Below are 17,292 nucleotides of genomic sequence, written 5' to 3'. Positions count from 1 at the left end.
TTATTTTTTATGAGCTTGAGCTTATTTAAAGATTTGTTTGAGCTTGATTCGTTAGATGTTATTGAGCTCTCGAATCTGTTGGATTGAGATGCGCTAGAGGGGGGGTGAATAGCGCTCGTGGCTTTCACACGTTTCAGATTCGGAAAACGAACGAGTAATAAGCAGCGGAATTAAAAAAAAACAATCGCGAACACAAGTTATTTACTTGGTTCGGAGCCTATGGTGACTCCTACTCCAAGGCTCACGCTCGTTGAGCGTTTACGTTGGGCAACAACTATAATGACGTTAAAGATTACAACTTTAAATTACAATATGTTGAATAAAGAAATATAATACCGACAACAGAATTACGAAATTGAAGTTCCGGGTCATCGGGGACTTGTAACAGCACTTCTGGGTCATCTTGTTAGCAGTTGGTTGAAGGAAGATCGCTTGGAATGTTGTATATTAGACTGCTGCTTGAATACCCCTTAAATAGCCTGCTGAAGGTGCCTCCAAACCTGTCCGAGGGCCCTCAGGTTGCCGAGTCAGCCGCACGAATCAGAACTGAAATGGTCGTAGCTTATCTGGTTGAAGGCGCCTCTATCACCCTTGAAGGGGCCTCCAAGCCTAGTCCGAGGCACCTCCAGCTCCGTCCGAGGCGCCTCCCACCCTGCTGTATGCGCTGGATCTGCCTTGCACTCGAGGCACCTCAAGCTCCATGAGGGCGCCTTGGGTATTGTTCATCCGAGGCTAATCTTGCTCCTTTGTCATAGCAAAACATGTTAGTCCATAAACCAACCACATATCCTGCAAAACAAAGTTAGCACACACAATAACCATAATAATATACAAGTTTGACAGTCGTGGACTGTCCAGTTCTGACTTCGAATTTTTGACCGGAAACCCTAGGTCGAACCAACGCCTACTGTTCCCTCTTCGGGGGAACGCATCCTCACCTACTCCACTAAGGAGAGTATACCTGATGCCAGTTCGGTCATTCAAATCGACTGGACTTTTCACCTAGGGTTACCACCCCTTAGGGTTTTTCGCCACCTAGGTTTCCACTCCCTACGATCTAAGGTTACTCCCCCTTAGGATTCCCACCACCTAGGGTTAACACCCCCTAGGACTAAGGTTACCACCCCTTAGGATTTTCTTCCACCTAGGGTTACCACCCCCTAGGACCTAAGGTTGCCCCCTTAGGGTTTTCCACCTACTTAACCGCAGTTAGGACTTTCCTGCAAACTCATTTAACATATCAGATAACAAATAACCTTAACTTTGAATCTCTTTGTCATTATCGAAACTAAGGTTCGATCGTCGGATGCTTCCCGCACCAACAATATCTCCCTTTTTGATTATGGAAACTGAAATTCAAGGTTAAAAAAAGAAATACAATAAAGAAATGTTATAAAGCATCTCTAGCATAAACATAAATTTGATAAATTTAGCACAAGCATAAATTTGATATAAAGCTCCCCCTTAATAGAAGTTTATAAACACTCCCTCTTAATAAAAGCTCCCCTGAATTTAAATTTTTTAATTTTCTTTGAATTTGAATTGAATTTTGAATTTTTCTCTACTCTCCCCCTTTACCATATATCAAAATAAGCAATAGAGTAAAGAAAAAAAAAATGAAAAAGTGATAGATAACCTTAGCTAGTTTTGAGAAATCTTATCTTTTCAGAAATAATTTTTATCTTATCTTTCAAAAAGAAAAATAGGGATTTTAAATAAGCACTTAGCTTTTAAAGTGGGGAATTTTTTTTTTAGAAAAATAAAGGATTTTTAATAAAGGGTTAACCATACGTTGATAAACACTTTTCCTTTTAGAGTTAATTTTCTTGTAAACCTTTTAGCTAAATAAAAAGTTGTCACAAATTTTGAAGTTTTTTTAAAGAATACTTTAAAATGTTTTTGAAAAGTACTTAGTTTGAAAAAAACTTGTAACATTTTAACTAAGGCCATTTTTAACAAAATTGTTCCTTTACACAAATTCCTAAAGTCCAAGCATGAGTAAAAATATCACTTAATACTTAATTTTCTTGGCCACATGTCTAACCACTAGCTACTAGCTATTTAACTAGAGAGCAACAGTTTTCACTTGGTTAGTCAAGTTAAGTTAGTGATCCAGTTATATTTGACTAAGTCTGGATACCTTACCTTGATTATTGTTATTTGGTATTTAACGCCCAGACTTATGTCGATGCAGAGACATAAGCATTCTTAAGTCCAGGCAGTACCCTATGCATCTCACACAATTCTATAAATTTTCAAACACAAGCAAATTAATCCTAGTGTGCTTGTGAGATGCTCTGGCTGGAACTAGGGGTACATGATTTCTAAGGGGTAAGATCCTAGGCTAATCCATATTTTTGAAATAACTAACAAAGTTTGGAATTTTGAAAATCATTTTTCCTAGGATTTTAAAAACCAAAACAGACAACAGACTAATTTCATGAACTTAGTATAAGTAGAAATAAGTGCTAATCGCCTAAACATAACAACAAACAAAATAAATCCTCCATACATGAAGTATAGGTATAATAAGTACAATGCAAGTATGATGATCCTGTCCGAACGCTGAATCGATGGATGCTGGGCACGTGGCGCTCTTCCAACTGATGACGTGGATCTTTGACCGACCGTATGGATCTCCGGCGGACCTGCAAAGAAGTCGGGCCGGGAAGGGGTTCCCGGCGATGACCCTCCGACACTCAAGTCAGGCAAGAGGAAAACGAGGAAGTGGCTTCGAAGATGTGAGATTGCGTACCTCCGTCGAAGTCTGAGGGCTCTTATATAAAGCTGTGGGGAGGTGTATACACACCTTGTTAGAGTGTATACTAAAAGCCTAGCTTTTGGTATAAACATTTATCTAGAAATAAGAATCACATTGGTCAAATGTCTACATTTATGATAAATGTAGTTGTTCAGTTAATTTATATTGTAGATAACATGGTGTGTGGTGTCACACACAGAGGATCATGTTATCAGTACCTTATAAATTATAAACAGTAGCTCACGACCATAATGGAAAGGAACAAACCATTGGAAGGTCGTAGTGTAATTAGGTATTAGTTTATCTTAACTATATAATTACACTAGTACACTTAGAGTGTATTGAGTAGGACCATTAGAGATCGTTTCTTTTATACTGACTTTATAAAGAAACAAAGACCTCAGTTATTATGGAAGTGTGTGCTCTTAATCCTAATATAATAACAAGCACATATATTTGATATTTATTTCTTTAATTTATCAATGGGTGAGATTTAGTTCGATGAATCAATAAGCCCGATAAGTTGGGAAATGATATCACTTATAGTGTGTTGTTGATTATAGAAGGAAACTGTGTCCTAGTGATCTAGGTTGAGAATGTCCCCAAGAGGAGCTCATAAGGATTGTCATGTTAAACCCTGCAGGTGGACTTAGTCCGACATGACAATGAAGTTGAGTGGTACTACTCTTGGAGCTAGTTATTAATTAAGTGAGTTGTCAGTAACTTACTTAATTAGTGGACATTTGTTATCTTAAACACATGGAGACTAACACACTCATAATAAGAAGGAGCCCAAAATGTAATTTGGGATTGGTGCGATAGTTCAATAATAGTTCTCTAGTGGAATGAATTATTATTGATGAAATTAAGTTGTGTGTTCGGGGCGAACACGGGATGCTTAATTTCATCGGGAGACCAAAACCAATTCCTCCTCTCGGTCCCTATCGTAGCCTCTAGTATATAGAGATTTATACCCACCATACCCACCTTCTTACCCATCCAATGGGGCGGCCAAGCTAGCTTGGAACCCAAGCTAGGGCCGGCCAAGACCAAGTGGATGAGCTAGTTGGTGGCCGGCCAAAGCATGGGTCCCAAGCTTGGGTGGCGGCCACTAGAATATTAAAAAGGATTTTATTAAAATTATTTCTTATGTGGATATCATGGTTTTAAAAGAGTTTAAAAATTAAAAATTTCCTTTTATAGCTTTCTACAAAGATTAAGAGAAGAGATTAATCTCTTTCCTTATTTGTAGTTTAAAAGGATGGTTTTAATTTTGGTAAAACTTTCCTTATTTGTAAATCATCTACATGTTTAAAGAGAGTTTAAAATTTGAAATCTTTCCTTATTTGTTGATTAAAGGAGGATTTTAAATTTTAAGAAAACTTTCATTTTAACCATGTTCATGATTTAAAGAAAGTTTAAAATTAATAATTCTCTTTTATTAGTTTCTACAAAAGATTAAGAAAAGATTTGATATCTTTCCTTATTTGTAGATTAAAAGAGATTTTAATTTTTAGAGATAACTTTCTTTTTATCCACATGTTTAAAAGAAAGATTTTAATTTATTAAATTTCCTTTTTATTAACCACCATGAAGGGAAAAATTATTTGAGAAATTTTTATAAATTTCCAAAAGCAAATTAGGAAGTTTTAATTCTTGTGTGAATTAAAATTTCCTTGATTAAAGGGATTAAGGTGGCCGACCATTACAAATAGAAAAGAAAATTTATTTTTAATTAAATAAATTTTCCTTTTTAATGGCAAAAGAATTAAGGAAGTTTTTTTATTAAATTTTCCTTATTTGCCAAGACCAAGGATTATAAAAGAGGGGGTAGAGGAGGCTTCAAGGTGCATGTCTCTATTTATTCTTCTCCTCTCTTTTCCTCCTTGGTGGCCGGCCCTAGCTTCTTCCTCTTCTCTTCTTCTTATGGCCGGCGGCAACCTCTCTTGGAGCTCTTGATGGTGGCCGGTTCTAGCTAGGAGAAGAAGGAGAGAAAGGTGGTTTTGTTTCTTGCATCCCTTGGAGCTTGGTGGTGGTGGCCGGACCTCTACTTCTCTTGGAGAATTGTGGTGGCCGAAACTTGCAAGGAAGAAGAAGGTGCTTGGTGGTTCTCATCTCGGAAGATCGTTGCCCACACAACGTCCGAGGTTAGAAGAGGAATACGGTAGAAGATCAAGAGGTCTTTTTAGAAGGTATAACTAGTAATTTTTCCTTTCCGCATCATGCTAGTTATTTATGGAAATAATATCAAATACAAGAGGCTTACGATTCTAGTATTTCGAATATATTTTTCGAAGTTGTGTTCTTTTATTTTTCTTTTCCTTGTGATTTGATTGTTCTTTTTGGTTGACCTAAAGTTATTTTAGGAAATTAAATATTAGCTTTCCATAAAAGGTTTTGTCTAGTCGGTGGTGGTTGTTCCCATATCCAAGAAGGCCATGTGCCTCGCCACGTCAGTACTGGGAACCAATTATGGAAATTAATATTTAATGGAATTAATAACTTAGGTGATTTGGATCAAACATGTTAAGTTCCGCAGGAGATCCAAGTCTAAACCTTAAAGAACAAATAGATTAAGTTTTGGATCAAACGTGTTAAGTTCCGCAGGCGATCCAAAATTTAATTTAAAAGAACACATGGTAGCTAGGAAAAGGTTCAGACCTTTGTACAAAATTTTTGTACAGTGGAACCTCTAGGTTTTCCGAGTAGCAACCAACAATCTAGCTAGGTTTTGCCTGCAGTATTAGTTTAATTATGCACATGTCATACATAATTTAGGCAGGATAATAGTAGGATGTGCTAACTTTGTGGATGTAGGATCCAACTATTATGGCTTTTAGTTATTATGTGTGTGATTGGACCCTTGGACATGTCAAGGGCATTTATATGTGTGTGCATGATTGTATTATAAAATACAGCAGGAGCTGTATTTAGTTTTATTAGGATTTTATTTTTGATCTAGATACATGTACATTCCTTTTATGGAATATAGGATCAAAATGTAAAATTCTATTTATGTCGCGGATCGAATCTTGCAAAGCGTGGAACCTTCTAAGGACCAGAGGTGCAGCGGAACTAGGAGCAAGATGGATGCGACAGCTAGACCCGGTGGCGGTGGCCAAATATGGCAGCAGCTTGGGATGACAACACACGGAGGACAACTAGAGATAAAAGCCATAATAGTTGAAAATTAGATTTTCTATTTATTGCTTTTATATTGTGCTGTGTGTGCATGTTGGTTTACATATTTAGTAGGCTAGCATAGTTAAAATTCCTCATTTATAAATAACTAAGTGGGAGAGGATTTTAAGTAAATCCCATGGTCTCCATTCTTGGTTTGTAAGTGATGCAAACAAGCTTGGCGCGTTGGCTCGAGTGCCTTCCTCCATGCGGATGAGCTTGTTTGTGGATCACTAGAGCAGACTTCCATTTTGGATGACTATAGGAAGTTAATTAGGCGTGTGATCTTCCCCAGCGGAAGGGCATAATCTTATTAATGGACTTAGTGTCAAGTAATGGTATACACTTAGACACATCTAATAGTATCCTTCCCATCGGAGTCACTGCTATTATTTGTGTGACCAAATGAAACCAACTATTAATTTGTCATAAAACTAGGTTGACAAGATAATAAAATTAAAGGGTTAAAACCCCTCTTACAAATGATTGATTTTGTATACGTCCACACTAACGTGGCATACAAAATTAACGGTGTTGAGATAATTTTATTTGTCATAAAGTTACGTTGACAAGATAGTTAATGGGTAAAACCCTCCTCTTACAAATGTTGATTTTGTATACGTCCACACTAACGTGGCATGCAAAATTCACGGTGTTTTGAGGTGTTGGTAAATTTAAATAGTATTGTTAGAGGAATCAATATTATTTTAAATTTAGAGTTTTGACCAAATATTTGATTAAAGATAGACCAACTATTAATTTTATTCGTCATAAAGTAAGGTTGACGAGATAATAAAATTAAATGATAAAATTTCCTCTTTGAATTTGTATACGTCCACACTAACGTGGCATACAAAATTCATGGGGATTTTTAAGGAGTTGGTCTTAACCAAATATTTTTGTGATTCTTAGGATGATGGTCAATCCCTAGCTGATATACTTTAGGATAGACTTAGTGGTCCTAATAATAATTGATTGGAAATAGGATTTGGACATTAAGGTAGACTGTCCTCTTAAGACTAAGAACAATTTTGGTGTATTTAATTCATTAGTTGAAACATGTCTAGTGGTGTTATCTACCAGAACCTGGAGTGTAGATACAGATGCCATTAATCATGTCTGCAATTCATTGCAGGGTTCCAGGAAACCTGACAACTAAATGAAAATAAAAACACCGTCCACATGGGCACTACTGTAAAAGTGGTAGCTGTTGCAATGGGAGATGTTTATCCTTTGATAAGAATAAAATATGGATTTTAAGTAATTGTCTTTACGTACCAAGTTTAGAAAGAACCTGATTTCAGTTTCTAAACTATTATAGATATTGTGTCTATTTTGATAACAAAGTTGTTATCAAGAAAAATAGGGAAGTTATCTATTCTGGTATGATGGTTGACAATTTATAATCCAATAACTCCCACGATGCAACAAATGGAAATTAGTAACACATCTTCTAATTTTAAGAGAAAGCAACCTTCGGAAATGAACCAATTATATCTTTGGCACCTAAAGCTATGTTATACTTAAGTAGGATTCATTGGTAGCTGATGAACTTTTGCGTTCATTAGTAGTGGAAATCTTTCCAACCTGCGAGTCTTACTTGGAAGGAAAATAACCAAGAAGCTTTTAAGTCCTAGGGGTATGGAGTCAAAGATATGTTGAAAACGGTTCATTCTGATCTGTGTGATCCTATGACTATCCAGACAAGAGGTAGTATTGAATATTTCGTCTATTTTATAGACAACTATTCAAGATACAAATAAATTTACTTAATGTACCACAAGACTAAGTACTTTGAGTACTAGGCTGATGTGGAGAAACGACAAAGTAAAAAGACACTATGGTGAGATCATAGTGGCAAGTACCTCTTGGGAGAATTTAGGAGTCACTTATCAGAAGTTGGGATTAAATCCAAACTAACTACACCTGGTACACCTCTACAGAATGGTGTAGTAGAAAGAAGGTATAGGACTCTTATGGAAATAAGTAGATTGATGATGAGTTATTTTACCAAATTCATTTTTAAGGATATACTCTGGAAACGGAAGTGAACATAGTACCTTCCAAAGTCAGAACTCTCTACTCATATAGAATTGCTGAATATGCGTAAGCCTATTTTGAAGCATATTCGGATTCGGGTAGTCCAGCACATATGCTGAAGAGAGACAATGATAAGTTGGACAGGAATTCACTTGTTTGTGGGTTATCCTAGAGAAATGAAAGTAGGTTTATAGTCTTAAAAATCAGAAGGTCATTGTTAGCATCAATGACCGATTTTTAGAAAAGGACTATGTAATAAACCACGTGCCCATAAGAAAATAAAGGACATGTCTAACCTAGTACCAACTGTACAAGATGAGATACCACAAGAAAACTGCAACACGTATCACAAATAATACACAATTGCAGAAAGTGCCTTGTCGTAGTGGGAGGGTTGTTAGGCAACCTAAATAGGTTCATGTTTTGGGAGAGTTTTTGGACTCGATCCCTGGAGGACATGAACCTGATCTCTGGTCATATGATGAAGCACTCCAAGATAAAGATGCAGAATCTTGGCAAAGAGTAATGAATAACAGAATTAGAATATATGTATTCTAATAAAATCTGGAAGCTTGTAGAATCACCAAATAGTGTAAAAGTTGTTGGGTGTAAAAAGGTCTATAATAGGAAAAGAGGGATAGACAGGAAGGTAGTAACTTTCAAAGCAAGGCTTGATGAAAAAGGAAACTTTTTCACTGGTAGCCATGCTTAAGTCTATCCAGATTCTTTTATCTATTTGGCAAGTGGATGTCAAGACAGCATTCCTTAATGGAAGTCTTGAAGAAAGCATCCATATAAAGCAACCAGAAGGGTTCATTGCAAAGGGCTAAGAGCATCTTGTGTGCAAGCTCAATCAGTCTATGGACTGAGGCAAAGCTTCAAGGTCTTGGAACATCCGATTTATCAAAGTAATCCAGATCTATGGATTTAGTAACCGGATAAGTCTTGTGTATACAAAAGGTGTGATGGAAGCGTGGTAGTATTTCTTGTACTATACGTAGATAACATTTTTGGTAGTTGGAAACAATATCAAAATGTTGTCAGAAGTAAGGGTATGGTTGTCCAAACAATTCGATATAAAGGACTTGGGAGAATGTATATATTCTTGAGATCAAAGTAATAAGTGATCGCAAGAAGAGAATATTTTACTTATTCCAAGCTTCATATATCAAAAAAATCCTTGCTCGTTTTAACCATGAAAAACTCCAAGAAATGTTTCTTACCTTTTCAGGATGGAGTAACTTTATCTAAAGATATGTCTCTGTAGACATCAAAGTAGATAAAGGAATTAAAGGCAGCTCTTTATGATTCGGCTGTTGGAAGCCTAATGTATGCTATGCACGAGATCAGAAATCTGTTTTGCCAAGGGCATAGTTAGCAGATATCAAAGTAACCCTGGAAAAGGACAGTGGATTGCAGTAAAGCATATATTGAAGTACCTTAGAGGCACTAGAGATTATATGCTAGCTTACAAGGCAGTTAATTTGGTCCTTATGGGTTGCATGGATTTTGATTTCCAATCGGGTAGGGACAATAATAAGTCAACATCGGGGTTTTGTGTTTACTTTAGGAGGTAAAGTCATAACTATGGAAGAGTGATAAGCATAGGTGTTTTTCTGGACTCTATCATAGAAGCTTAGTATATGGCAAGCCTCTGAGGTAGCCATAAAAGCTGAAAGACTCAATAACCTCAAGATAGACTTAGATATAATTTCTGGCTTGTCCAAAGATTATTACAATTTATTGTAATAATGTTGGTGCAGTAGCAAACTCGAAGAAACCATAAGTCTATAAGGCAAGTAAACACAATAGAGAGCAAGTACCACCCAATACGAGAAATCGTATAAACGAGGAGAAGTTGTTGCTGCCTAGAATGCATCAGATGATAACCTATAGATCTTTTCACTAAGGTCCTTAAGGTGAGAGCTTTTGATGGACATGTTGAAGGGTTGGGAATCAGATGTATGGCAGTATATATGAGCACAGTCTTTTAGTATAAGTGGGAGATTGTTAGAGTGTATACTAAAAGCCTAGCTTTTGGTATAAACATTTATCTAGAAATAAGAATCACATTGGTCAAATGTCTACATTTATGATAAATGTAGTTGTTCAGTTAATTTATATTGTAGATAACATGGTGTGTGGTGTCACACACAGAGGATCATGTTATCAGTACCTTATAAATTATAAACAGTAGCTCACGACCATAATGGAAAGGAACAAACCATTGGAAGGTCGTAGTGTAATTAGGTATTAGTATATCTTAACTACATAATTACACTAGTACACTTAGAGTGTATTGAGTAGGACCATTAGAAGTCGTTTCTTTTATATTGACTTTATAAAGAAACAAAGACCTCAGTTATTATGGAAGTGTGTGCTCTTAATCCTAATATAATAACAAGCACATATATTTGATATTTATTTCTTTAATTTATCAATGGGTGAGATTTAGTTCGATGAATCAATAAGCCCGATAAGTTGGGAAATGATATCACTTATAGTGTGTGTTGTTGATTATAGAAGGAAACTGTGTCCTAGTGATCTAGGTTGAGAATGTCCCCAAGAGGAGCTCATAAGGATTGTCATGTTAAACCCTGCAGGTGGACTTAGTCCGACATGACAATGAAGTTGAGTGGTACTACTCTTGGAGCTAGTTATTAATTAAGTGAGTTGTCAGTAACTTACTTAATTAGTGGACATTTGTTATCTTAAACACATGGAGACTAACACACTCATAATAAGAAGGAGCCCAAAATGTAATTTGGGATTGGTGCGATAGTTCAATAATAGTTCTCTAGTGGAATGAATTATTATTGATGAAATTAAGTTGTGTGTTCGGGGCGAACACGGGATGCTTAATTTCATCGGGAGACCAAAACCAATTCCTCCTCTCGGTCCCTATCGTAGCCTCTAGTATATAGAGATTTATACCCACCGCATACCCACCTTCTTACCCATCCAATGGGGTCGGCCAAGCTAGCTTGGAACCCAAGCTAGGGCCGGCCAAGACCAAGTGGATGAGCCATGTAGGTGGCCGGCCAAAGCATGGGTCCCAAGCTTAGGTGGCCGGCCACTAGAATATTAAAAAGGATTTTTATTAAAATTATTTCTTATGTGGATATCATGGTTTTAAAAGAGAGTTTAAAAATTAAAAATTTCCTTTTATAGCTTTCTACAAAAGATTAAGAGAAGAGATTAATCTCTTTCCTTATTTGTAGTTTAAAAGGATGGTTTTAATTTTGGTAAAACTTTCCTTATTTGTAAATCATCTACATGTTTAAAGAGAGTTTAAAATTTGAAATCTTTCCTTATTTGTTGATTAAAGGAGGATTTTAAATTTTAAGAAAACTTTCCTTTTTAACCATGTTCATGATTTAAAAGAAAGTTTAAAAATTAATAATTCTCTTTTATTAGTTTCTACAAAAGATTAAGAAAAGATTTGATATCTTTCCTTATTTGTAGATTAAGAGAGATTTTAATTTTTTAGAGATAACTTTCTTTTTATCCACATGTTTAAAAGAAAGATTTTAATTTATTAAATTTCCTTTTTATTAACCACCATGAAGGGAAAAATTATTTGAGAAATTTTTATAAATTTCCAAAAGCAAATTAGGAAGTTTTAATTCTTGTGTGAATTAAAATTTCCTTGATTAAAGGGATTAAGGTGGCCGGCCATTACAAATAGAAAAGAAAAATTATTTTTAATTAAATAAATTTTCCTTTTTAATGGCAAAAGAATTAAGGAAGTTTTTTTATTAAATTTTCCTTATTTGCCAAGACCAAGGATTATAAAAGAGGGGGTAGAGGAGGCTTCAAGGTGAATGTTTCTATTATTTTTCTCCTCTCTTTTCCTCCTTGGTGGCCGACCCTAGCTTCTTCCTCTTCTCTTCTTCTTATGGCCGGCGGCAACCTCTCTTGGAGCTCTTGATGGTGGTCGGTTCTAACTAGGAGAAGAAGGAGAGAAAGGTGGTTTTGTTTCTTGCATCCCTTGGAGCTTGGTGATGGTGGCCGGACCTCTACTTCTCTTGGAGAATTGTGGTGGCCGAAACTTGCAAGGAAGAAGAAGGTGCTTGGTGGTTCTCATCTCGGAAGATCGTTGCCCACACAACGTCCGAGGTTAGAAGAGGAATACGGTAGAAGATCAAGAGGTCTTTTTAGAAGGTATAACTAGTAATTTTTCCTTTCCGCATCATGCTAGTTATTTATGGAAATAATACCAAATACAAGAGGCTTACGATTCTAGTATTTCGAATATATTTTTCGAAGTTGTGTTCTTTTATTTTTCTTTTACTTGTGATTTGATTGTTCTTTTTGGTTGACCTAAAGTTATTTTAGGAAATTAAATATTAGCTTTCCATAAAAGGTTTTGTCTAGTCGGTGGTGGTTGTTCCCATATCCAAGAAGGCCATGTGCCTCGCCACGTCAGTACTGGGAACCAATTATGGAAATTAATATTTAATGGAATTAATAACTTAGGTGATTTGGATCAAACGTGTTAAGTTCCGCAGGCGATCCAAAATTTAATTTAAAAGAACACATGGTAGCTAGGAAAAGGTTCAGACCTTTGTATAAAATTTTTGTATAGTGGAACCTCTAGGTTTTCCGAGTAGCAACCAACACACCTACCGAGGCGTACACGTGTCCTTTACCATACTTTAATATGGGCTTGTCAGAGGAACATGCCTGACACCATACTGCTACAGTCCGAGCACCTCTCTGATGGGACGGTAGAACCTTCTGTCGTAAGATTTTGCGCATGGCTTGGTCGTTGAACATGTCTATTGTCAGAAGATGTCTCCCAATGTCCCCTTGTCCTTGTCTCCTTTTTCCCCGAGCTGAGCGTTCATCCGCTCGGCAGGCATCGGTCTGACCAGGCGTAGGTATCTGTCTGACCAGGCGTAGGTATCTGTCTGACCAGGTGCTCGGCTGAGACTGTTCCTTCATAGCGTTGATGCTTTACGCCTCGGCCGAGCGGGCTACCCGCTCGGCCCGGCGACCCTGTTCACCATGAGCGTCGGAAACCCGACTCCCCGTCGAGTTGTCTTTGATTCAGCTTGGACCCGTTCGGCCGGTCGACCCACCCCTTCTCTGATCGGCCGGGCCTCATGCTGACCTTTTTGACCTCTACATGGCGTTGACTCCCTTCCAGTGGGGGTCCCCCGACCTTACTGTCGGATCACTTGCCTCCCCTTTAAGTCTAGTTGAAGGAGGCGATTAGTCCGACTGACTAGACCGCCAGTCACGCCGAGCGGCGTCTGTGAAACTATCCTCCGCTCGACCCCCACGGGGATAGCTATAACCTCAGTCAACGTCGACATTCCTTGGATCTTTTCGAAATTTGCGCCAATCTTCGACATTAAGGCTGGGTATGCGCTCTGCGCCTCGTGAAGGCGCTCATTAAATGCTCTCCAGTGGTCAAATGCCACGTGGCGCTGCTGTCGTCATCGTACGGCGGCGGCGTCATGGGCGACGAGACCGAGGCAGTTTGAAATGGACGGCCCGATGCGTGCTTCGGTTCCCGTAACCTGCATCCGACTGTGGAGGCCGCTCGGGCTTAACCTTATAAAGCCTTCGCCTTCTCCCCCTCCTCGCCGCATTTGTGCTTTCGTGTGTCCCGTAACCTCCTTTGGTGCTTCAGTGCTCAGTCAGCTTCGGTTCTCCTCTTTCCGATGATTCCGTGTTCCTCGTCGATCTTCATTCTTCTCTGTAAGGTTCTTCTTCTTTTCTATCTTTGGTTCTTGTGTTTTCTTTGCGTTTCTTTCCCGAGTTTTGGTCCTCTGGGCACTGTTTCGTTTGTCATCCTCTTCCTTCTATCATCTGCATTTCTTCTCGCCTTTTGTGATTTCACCCGTTCGGACAATGACCAGTTCCTCTCAGCCTCAAGACCAAGCCCTCGGCCCGTGGTATACTACTATGGAGTCGCGCTTCAATCGACGCGACGTCGATATTCTGATGGACAATTTTGACATCCCCTCTGATTTTGAAATTATCTTACCCTCCCCCTCCGCTCGGCCACACAAACCGCCGCGCGGAGCTTTCTGTGTTTTCCGCGACCAGTTCATAGCCGGTTTGCGCTTTCCAATCCATCCCTTCATCGTAGAAGTTTGTAATTTTTTCGGCATTCCGCTCGGAAGCTTAGTCCCTAACACCTTCCGCCTTCTATGCGGCGTTGTCGTCTTGTTCAAAATCCACAACATTCCCCTCCGACTGGAGGTCTTTTATTATTTTTATTATCCTAAACAGTCCGAGCTGGGCACTTACATGTTCCAGGCTCGACCCGGTTTAGTTTTCTTCAATAAACTGCCCTCTTCCAATAAACATTGGAAAGAGTTCTACGTCTATCTTCGTCTTCCCGAACGGGCCGCTTTCCGAACCCAGTGGCAGGTCGGACCGCCAATCTCCCTTGAGTTGAAGAGGTTCAAGACCCGACCGGACTATCTTCACGCTGCCAACATGCTTGCCGGTCTGAAGTTCGACATCAATAAGTTCTTGTCTGAAGGGGTGATGAACATATTTGGACTGAGTCCGATCAGGACCCCTCTCCCGAGCGACTTCGGTAAGAATTTTACATGTGCATTCGCTTTGATTGCTAACTGATTTTCTCCTTTTTCCTTTGCAGCGGACATTGTTATGGAGTCCGTGATGGCCGGAATTTTGAAGAGGAAAGCGGCGGCGCTCGAGGCTGCAGCTGCCAAAGAGATGGAGCAACTGGGCATCACCCCGGTCGACTATAACGAAGGAGAGAGCGAGACGAATGCGGGGGAGTCGGCCGCTCAGGCTTCTCTCCCGGAGCCGACGGTTGGCCTAACTTCTAGCCGAGAGCCTTCCGCCCGGGAGGAAGGCTCCGCTCAGGAGGAAGAGCGCCCTCTTCGACAAAAGAGGCGTCGAGCGGAGACACCCCTTCGATCGACCACTTCCGCGGTCCAGCCGTCCGAGCAGACCACCGCCGATTCTCGCGGCAAAGCTCTAGCGGTTGAGGCGATTTCGTCCGATCGGACCCCATCTCAGCTGTATGCGTCTGCGGACCCTCTCAAGGCCATTCCTGTCAGCGCCCTTCCGCCCGCTCTCCGTCAAGTCCAACGTTCGGCCATTTTGTCCTAGTTCTCTGCGTCGGCCTCCAATCCTTCCCCAGCTTCTGCCCAGACGACTCCCGGTCGGCACCGTACCATCAGGGTTTCCCTGCATCTCCCCACCGAAGAGTTGATGCCCGAGTCTGATCGGCCAACTGCGCCCGAGCACATGATCACCATGAAGAGGCCCCTAGCCGAGATGTGGGTCGACGCTCGGGCACGGGTCATGATGATTCCACTCGGCAATCTGGCCAACAGCCACATGCAGCAGGCCACTGGGGTAAGCGTGTTTTCTCAAGTCCTTTACACATTCTTTCCGATCGGCTATTAACAATCTTGCTTATGTCAGAGATGGGTGGAGGAAATCGTAGTCTCCAATCGTCTAGCCATGGTGGACGAGGAGCTAAAGAGGTTAAGGAGTTCGGGCGGCGCGCCTTCTCAGGGTCCTTCCTACGCCGAGCTGCGGAAAGAGCTCAAGAAGACCCAAGCTCTGTTGGCGGCAGAGCAAAAGAAGACGGCCGACCAGGCCCATACTTTGTCCGAACTCGAACGACAGGTCAAATCACTGGACCGCAAAATAAGCCTGGCCACCGAGCGGAAGAAAATGGCTATCTCCGATCTGGAGAAGAAAAATGTCGAGGCTCGGGGCCTGGAGCAACGAGTTAAGGAGCTGATGGATCAGCTGGCCGGCGAGAAGACGGCCCGATCGGACGAAGTGATGAAGCTGGAAGCTGCCTTGCAAGAACACCAGGCCGCCGCCGATGCCTCCCGAGCAACCCTCAAAGAATACCAGGAGGCGGAGCCGGGCCGGGTCGCCGCCTTGAGGCTAAATTACATCCGTTCGGTTGAATTCTCAGAAAAAGTATGCGAGCGGATGTATAATGCTTTTGAGCTTACCATCACTGCCACAACGGACTACCTGAAGTCCAAGGCTCAGCTTCCCGACTCCACAACTATCCCGGCCGAAGACTATGTGGCGCTTCTCTCCTCCATCCCGAAGACTGTTTATGATTTTCTCGAGTAGTGCTCCTTGTAACCCTTTCGATCGGCCGTAAGGGCCTAAATTGTAATGAAGATATGTCGTATTTTCAGCAACTTAATCTTTTTCTTGTGTCTTCTGACCGGCTTGCAAATTACTGCTGTTCACGTCTCCCTCTTCTTTCTTCTTCGTTAATCGTTTCACGAAGTATTCTACATAACCGGGCCGCTCGTCTGAACGCCCCCCACTTCTTTAAATGGGATTCCCGATAAATTTTCACGAAGTACCTTTGGTTACTTGGCCGATCGGCCAAACGACTTATAAGCCGACCTCTTTATTATTTTCGTCCGGCCGGAGGGTTTATAGTCGCTGGTATGACTCTAGCATTTAACGTCGTCGCTCGACGGTCTTCAGGTCGGGGGGTTTATAGTCGCCAGTACGACTCTCGATATTTAACGTCGGAGCTCGACGATTCTTCCGATCGGAGGGTTTATAGTCGCCGGTGCGACTCTCGATATTTAACGTCGGAGCTCGACGATTATTCCGACCGGAGGGTTTATAGTCGCTGGTGCGACTCTCGATATTTAATGTCGGAGCTCGACGGTCTTCCGGCCGGAGGGTTTATAGTCGCCGGTGCGACTCTCGATATTTAACGTCGGAGCTCGACGGTTCTTCCGACCGGAGGGTTTATAGTCGCCGGTGCGACTCTCGATATTTAACGTCGGAGCTCGACGGTTCTTCCGACCGGAGGGTTTATAGTCGCCGGCGCGACTCTCGATATTTAACGTCGGAGCTCGACGATTCTTCCGAACGGAGGGTTTATAGTCGCCGGTGCGACTCTCAATATTTAACGTCGGAGCTCGACGGTTCTTCCGACCGGAGGGTTTATAGTCGCCGGTGCGACTCTCGATATTTAACGTCGGAGCTCGACGGTTCTTCCGACCGGATGGTTTATAGTCGCCGGTGCGACACTCGATTTTTACCGTCGGAGCTCGACGGTCTTCCGGCCGGAGGGTTTATAGTCGCCGGTTCGACTCTCGATATTTAACGTCGGAGCTCGACGATTCTTCCGACCGGAGGGTTTATAGTCGCCGGTGCGACTCTCGATATTTAACGTTGGAGCTCGACGGTTCTTCCGACCGGAGGGTTTATAGTCGCCGGTGCGACTCTCGATATTTAACGTTGGAGCTCGACGGTTCTTCTGACCGGAGGGTTTTTAGTCACCGGTACGACTCTCGATATTTAACGTTGGAGCTCGA

Source organism: Zingiber officinale, chromosome 6A, assembly GCF_018446385.1.
Source record: "Zingiber officinale cultivar Zhangliang chromosome 6A, Zo_v1.1, whole genome shotgun sequence".
Taxonomy (NCBI): domain Eukaryota; kingdom Viridiplantae; phylum Streptophyta; class Magnoliopsida; order Zingiberales; family Zingiberaceae; genus Zingiber; species Zingiber officinale.
This window is presented reverse-complemented; position numbering follows the sequence as displayed.